The following is a 7823-nucleotide window of genomic DNA, read 5'->3' as shown; positions in this document are numbered from 1 at the left end:
AATGGCAGTCGTGTCGTCAGCAAACTTGAAGACGGTGTTGGAGTCGTGCAGTCGTGCATGAACACGGAGGACGGGAGAGGGCTGAGCACTCAGGAGGATGAGGTGGTTCCTATCTGCACAGCCTGGGGTCTGCCTGCCAGAAGTTCAGTGTTGAGTCCAAGATCTTAATGAGTTTGGAGGGTATCAATGGTTCTGAATGTTGGACTATTGTCAATGAACAGCACATCTCACATACTGTATATGTTTCTCTGGTCCAGGTAGGACAGTGTGGAGAGCAAGGGCGATGGTGTCGTCCACTGATCTATTTGGTCTGATAGCACGAACATCCATACAGTAGTAGTTCACATTTGTCAGTGAACTAATATGACTGATTCTTACATATCTGTTGTCCACTGCTGCAAAACCTCTCCCAATAATGATTATTGTTGTCATGATTAGTGCCACTTGTTGAGCTGTTGTCATGATTTACTGTGGTTGGTGCAGGTGTTTGACAGCTAGGAGACCAGTCATTGCACTAGCTGAGAAAGTATTTTTTAATCACCACACTCTCCAATTGATATTCTACTCCAATCAGCCCCTTTGCACTTGGTGCTGCTGCACACATATAAACCAAGATAGTAGGCGCACATGTAGACGCCCACACAGCCTGTACACCCAAGACCTACCCCTTTGCAAATTCCATTGCATTAGCACAATTCAAAAAAGCTCCTTAGTCTTTTTTATTTAGAAAATGTCTTTTCTTCAAAAAAAAATAAAAATAAAATCTAAATGTCAAAGTGTTTTCCACCAGTGATAACAACCAACGATAATTTTAAAGCACCATAGTCAGCAGTCAGTGGGAGACTCTGCCCAAACGTTTTGTTCTAGTGCAGACTTGAAATGAGTGCGCTGATCACTTGCCATTTAGTAATAGTAATCATTACAGAGCGTCAATGACTCATTGACCTCTGGGTCCTGGAGTCAATTCATGGTTGTGTGAAATACAGGGCTGTGTGACGAAAGTACTCGACAGAAACAGAATAGCACTCTGAGTGGTGAGTAAGGAGGGAGCTCTGTAAGCAGGTAATACACATTTCTAGATTTTTGGATCATTTGCCTGTATTTCTGAAATAGAGGACACAAAAGAGTGTATTAAGTAAGGCTCAGGTCTTTATGGATAAAAGTTTCCTACACAAATCCGCATTTATACCTTGATATCGATGAGGCTTAACCTGCCTTTCAAACCGAACACTAAAATGCATATAGTTTGCTGGAGTATAGACTGTGATCACTATTAGATAGATATTGATCTGTAGCTAACATTACTGAGTCAGTTCACTAACTTTATATCTTCTGCTACTATTACATTTTGTTTTAGCACTGATCATTGTCCCTTGCTGACAGAGGAGCTGCTCTTTAGCAAACCTTACACTGTTTCACTTTAATGGATGTTGTTATAATATACTGTTCACCTGTTATTGTACTTTAATTGAAGGTTATTTGTCGAATGGCAGAATGATGTTATATGTAGTGACAGAAAGTGTTAGAGGGGGGCTGGAAGAGGAATTAAAATACATCCTCATCGTTGTTGCCTTGACTATTGTTAAATATCGAGGAGCAAATATTTCCTCACTAACTGAACATGTTTCATGGACGAGATGTTCTAAATGTATTTGTCCACCGTCCTAATATTTGTTGAGACTGTAATCTAGACAGATGTTTGAACCACTCAGAAGGGAGGCATATGAATTTTATCAAAAACCTTTTCCCTCTTTGAATATTCAAGCTGTAGTACTTCTTTTGTTTGCCCCCCTTTAACAGTAATGAATTTAATCTCTTTTGAAGGGCAAACAAAGAAAAACAATCCATGTACAAGATGTTTTTCAAAAAAAAAAAAAAGAAAAATATGCATAAATTCAGCTCTCTCAGTACTGACAAGACAGCAAAAAAGCAGCAAAAATGATGGCAGATGATAAAGGAGAACATGATTGATTCATGGTGGGATTGTGCTCTGAAGGCTGTACATTGTTCAGAGACTGAATCTTGGTGGTTGCAGATGACACCGTTACATGTTTTTCTGTAGGAACAGATGAGAGCTGTCATGGGACTGAGATCTGCCTCTCTACAGACTTCATTCCACCAGAGTGAACACAACACACACTCAAACCGGAGCTCAGTCCCAATCTTCCTCTTACATTTCCCCTCCTACCCTTCAGTCCTCTTGCTCTCTCTCTCTCACACACACATGCTACACTCAAAAAGCCAGACAAGAGTGCCAGACAGCAGAGCTTTTGCCAAAATGGCACTGATGACTGTTGCATAAAAAACCCTTTGCCGGCTTTGACTGGCATGCAACAAGCATGTGAGTGCAAAAGAGAGCAGGATTGCAGTTTCTGAGTGCATTCATGTGCAAATAAATGTCTGTATGTCATCAGTATTAGTCATTTGACTAAACGTAAATGCTTTAAATCAAAACAAAATGTGTATGAATTCAGGAGAAGTCAAGTAAAAGCGTGTTCACATAATGTGTTTTCAGACTTTCTGTATATAGACATATATTTTTGGACACAGCTGAGGCATTTTAATGTGCTAGGCTGCTTGGGGTGAGTAGGAGACAAACCTGCGAGGAAGTGCAAGGGGGTGAGATGGAGGGCAAGATTTTGATACTGACCATTATGTCTGGTAAGGCTTCACTGTGTTGTTTTTAATGACAGAGCCAGAGGCAGGGATTGCTGCCCTGTCACATGTGTGTATGTGTGAGTGTGCGTCAGGCTCCTAGTACCTCCAAATTTGTGACGGCAGTGTGGCGTAAAACCTAAAAACTGTCTTTGAGTGGTGACAGGTCAGTGGTCGTCTACCGCGCTTGTTATCCTCAACATCCAATCAGATACTCTCGTTGATTTGTGTCTTTGTTCATTTGTTTGATATCTCGCGTGTAATCACGATGCCGTTCGGCTCCAGCAGGATTCCTTCCTCATCCCTCGTGTTTCTGTTCATCTTCCCTCTTTTGTTTCTCTCTTTGTACACATGCGACCAGTCCACGAGTCAACTACAGCTGAAGCCTGCAGTATATAAACCTCGGTCTTTCACTCACTCACAGTCATAGTGGTGCTACTCTCAGCTGATCATCCATAGAAATTGTTACCTCACATTTCTCCCAATTACTTTGCTGATATGCTAATTCTAAGTCCATTTCCTGTTTCTGCTCTCTCCACCACCCCAGCCTTCTCCTTTTGTGCTATGTTTTTGGCACTGTTGATTTAACAAAGTATCAATATGAATGTTTATTATCATGAACGTTTATTAAGGAGGGATTGGTTATTGCAGCAGAATCCCTGCTGCTGTTCAGATATTTTGAGAGCTCCCTCAAACAGCAGAGCTTTTTCAGCTAAATCTAACGGTACAATAGTTAATTCCTTGACATGTCTGGCTTGACTCTGTGTTATAACAGAGAAAAGAGAAGCAGACGGAAAGGCATGCAACAGTGGGTTAGTAAGGTGATAATAAGGCAACAAATGTGGTGTTGACAAAAAAGGTAATACTGACACACAGCTTTACTATCATTGCACAGAGCACAAGTACTGAGACAATGAAATGCAGTTTAGAATCTAAACAGAAGTGCAAAAAGCAGTAAAGTGCAGTATATGTATATACGTATAGGGGTATATGTAAACAAACAGTCAGGGGTAGATATGAATACACTGATATATATAAACAGTGTGAAATGAATATGTTCAGATATACACAATACAAACGGCATGAACATGTGCAGCACTGTGCTTTAATAAAATAAACCATCTCAGTCTACAAGAACTGCAGTTTCCTGTTTGCCCTTCATCAAATTGTACCGGTGTTAAAGTCAATGAGGAGTGCAACACATCCTGAGGCTCACTGAACATTTCTTTTTCGTTCAACTTCTTGGTGTCTGGCCCGGTTGCTTTGTCAGTTTTGGCCTCTGCCTCATAGGCTTCAAACTTGTTTGTGGCCTTGCCTATTTATTGCACAAGAGAACTGTACAGAACTGGAATGGTGCTTCTCAATTTGTACCTGCTGCAACACTTTGCTGCTTAAATTAGTGCATTTGAGTGGGTCATCCCACGCTATGCTCTTAACTGAAGTTTCAAGGATGCCCATTACTGTGCACATATTGTGCAGCTTTGGAGGTTCAATAATCAACTTTGATTTCTTTCAATGCTTTTTGAAATGTCAGAGTCTTTGTTGCATTAGCTCACAGACCACCTTGTGACAGAAAGGTTCTTTATCATCAGACCTCGCTCATACTTTGTGAGGTGGGTTAAAATCTCCCACCGTCGTGTCGAAGCTCAGAAAATCCTGCTGCACACGCCTCAGTAAATTTTGAGTGTGCACAATGCGGCACAGTATGGTCAGCATTAGAGTTTTCAATTTGTATTCTCGCCTGAAGCCCAGAATATTTACCTGTCATATTGCTGGCATTGTCTTTTGCCTACAACAGTCCATCAAATCAATGTCCAGTTTGTTAAGCTCTTGACAGGCTCCCCACTCTTCTTCATCTGGACAGAGTGAATTACCAAAACAAGCTGATCAACATCTGTAACATGGAGTGTTGAGACCACAATGTTTGAGTCGTTCGTGGTCCGTGGTCACGCACCATCCTTAAAGGGACAAAACATGTTAAATCTAAGGAAGAGGATTTGGGTAAGGGTTAGTATCAGGCAAGTCGTGGTTATGGTTCTGGTAAGTCCCCAAGAAGTGAATGTAATACTATGTAATGTCCCCAAAAGTGATGGAGACACGGCTGTGTGTGTGTGTGACTGTGTGCGCACGTGACCGACGCGTGCTATAGCTGCTGACTAACTCAGTGTGAGTTCTTGTTAGTCCTGATTGGCAGGCTAACATTTGACCCACACCCTTAATTCTGATAACATGCTGCACTCAAAATCAGACAGCTGCATTGTCAGACTTTGATGTGGAGGGCTGAGAATGGTCCCGGGAGCACGCTCAGGTTGGGCTGATTTTCTTCCATGGTTGTTAGGAAAGACACATGTGCTCTTACGGCTGCCACTGTAGTCTCAAAGACAGGCGGAGACCGAAATCTCTCCAGACACACAAAGCATTAGCTAACCCCAACCACCTCTAATTGTAAAGAATAAGAATTCCAGTTTATTGCAACTTCAGTCTATTTTCATAGTTTTGCTCATTGATCACATCAGCGGTAGTAACACCGCGCTCACCAAGGCAAATGATGAGAACGAGGAACACGGCAACATCATTAAAAGTCCGATGGGGCAAGTAGTTAGAGGATCAGTGTTACGCCTGGCCTAGGGGTGCACAGGCACAACAGGAAAAGAGCCCCCCCATCTTCCCCAAGTCCCAAGTAGCCACAGATCCAGCGCAAGTTTCACCAGTGATTATAATATTCATTTACAACAGAAGATGAATGAACAGAAGGTTCCAAACAATAATGGCTTCAGGAAGGCCAAAACAACAAACAAAAACAATTCTATTTGAGGAGGATATAACTTACCTACCAAAATAAAAGAACCAAAAAACATGAAACTTACCTGCCCAACTACACAACACAGGAGAAAACAATAAGTTAACAAAACTGGCAGCCCACCCCTACTAGGAAACGTTTGGCCGGTTGGGAGAAGAGGGAGATGTCGAATGCCTGCTACTGTCCCACCGCCGGCCGCCATCTTGGATCCTTTTATAGCTGGCACCACTGGAAACAGCCAATCTGCCAGCCAAGACCGGAAACCACTGACCAATCACGTCTCTGCCATGACACACTCCAATCTGCATAAAGAAAATTATATAACACAGACAGGGAAACATAAGAACTAACAGAAATTACGACTGCAGTCGGAACAGTCAGTCAGGTTTCAACGACTCTGTACACACTCACAGGTGTTTTCCCTTTTCTGGCTGATTGGACCTCTGCACGGCTGAAGATGCAAAGCCCAAGTGGAATTACCTGAGACCAATGGAGTCCATCACTGCTAAGGATAACAAAGGCGTCACTTCTCCTGCCCTATCAGGTGCCTCAGATGGGCAAAGCTCATCAGTGATGCCTTCAGTATCACTGTGCGCTTACAGTGGTGAATCTATAGGAGTAGTAGGTAATGATTTGCATAATTTTTTCACCCTGGGTTTTGCTTTTAAGGCAACATGCTGGAATATCTTCTCAGAGGCAGGTTTTTGGGCTTGTATGTACATTGAGAGAAATATGCCAGACAGTATTTGGGCTGAAAGAACATCCACTGCATTTTCAGTTCTAGAATCTAATCTGTTCTTATTAATGGATAATTCTCCCAAAAAAAGATGCTGCAGTTGAACACCAGTCCAAGATAGCAAAGCAGTAAAGGATGTTGTTCTTTGTAGTAAAATTATACTGAAATCAAACCCATGCCCTTGTGTATATTGTATATTATTATTATATTTAAATATCCGCTGTTTCCCCTCAACTTTTTACGTGTGCAAATTATAAATCTTTGATTTCCGGGCAATTAAGTTTGATTTTAAAACTTCTCTAATCATTCAACCACTTGTGCATATGGTGTGTCTGTAGTTCTTCTAACATATAAGAGCACAGTGCGTCTGTCACTATAAAATATTCAGATAGTATTTGTGCTTTTTGGAAGATCAGCCCATCATATGTCAGTAAGTGTGCGATGCATTTAGATCTTTATTCATGCACTCATTTGTTTCCCTCTATTCATCTCTTTTTCTCCTTCCCGATGGTTTCTGACATCTTGATTAGGCTTTAGTGGATCGGAAGACTTAGCTTGTCGTTCTGTGTAAAATAATGACTGAATCATTTTGCTGCCTCGCTGAGACTTTGTTAGAGCAGAACATGGAGCAGTTGAACCTTTCAGTGAGCATCCTGGGTGAATTTTAATGTTGATAAGATGCAATTTTGTCAAATCGGGAACTTAATGTCTGGTTCTCAGAGGCTTTTTTGCAGGAAATAGATTTCAACAGCGGCTAAATATAGTTTTGTGCCTGTTAGATTTAACATTGCATTCAGCCTTGACAGACAGGGATTCAGACACGCACACACCTTCATTAAATGTCTTCTTAATGAGAGATTACATGCCATTGGATTGGTGTCTTTCACACTTAATGGGCAGGAGGATGCTGCTGGAATTCTGAAAGAACACGCAACCCTAATGACCCCCCCCACCCCCACCCCACCAAAAAAATAGAAAAGAAAAGAAATGGCAGGACCAAAATAGCTCAGAGGGCTGAGATGGACATGTGTGGGCATTTGTGTGTGACGTAGATAAAGAGACACAGAGGACTGTGAGAGACAGACAGAGCAGACTTGGAGATGATAGAAGCCGGTGTCTGAACCTCACAGCTCCCTCTTTATAAGAGCAAAAACTTGAATCCTGGTACATTTTTCTCTGTGACAGCTCAGTTTAATGAACCACAGCAAGGCAGAAACAGTGATCACTGAATTATTGAATCTCATAATAACGCCGCTGCAGAATCTCCCATGACAATGTGCATATTGTCTTGGTGGCAGTGATAACGTGTCGTGTCCTCCGTAGAGAAAATGACGTGATTCATCCAAAGTGTTGGAGGGGACAAGTTAATTTTATTGTGCTAATATACAGGAGTTTGACGTAACGATGGAAACACCCAGCGTGTCAACACATTACGCGTTGACCACAGGCAACCCTGTGCCTTCAGAGCCCTGTCGCTGTGAGTCTGTTATGGATCTTGGTGCTTTCGTCATGGAGGAAAGTATTATGGGTCTAGAAAAGTCTCCTTCTTAATCAAAATACACTTTAAAAGCTCTCTTGGATTAACTGCAAACTGTGTTGTCACCAAGTTGAAAACTTTGAAACTTTTGTCAG

Source organism: Chaetodon trifascialis, chromosome 10 (genome assembly GCF_039877785.1).
Source record: "Chaetodon trifascialis isolate fChaTrf1 chromosome 10, fChaTrf1.hap1, whole genome shotgun sequence".
Classification (NCBI taxonomy): domain Eukaryota; kingdom Metazoa; phylum Chordata; class Actinopteri; order Chaetodontiformes; family Chaetodontidae; genus Chaetodon; species Chaetodon trifascialis.
The sequence above is the reverse complement of the archived record's forward strand: the minus strand, read 5'-3'. Positions refer to the sequence as shown.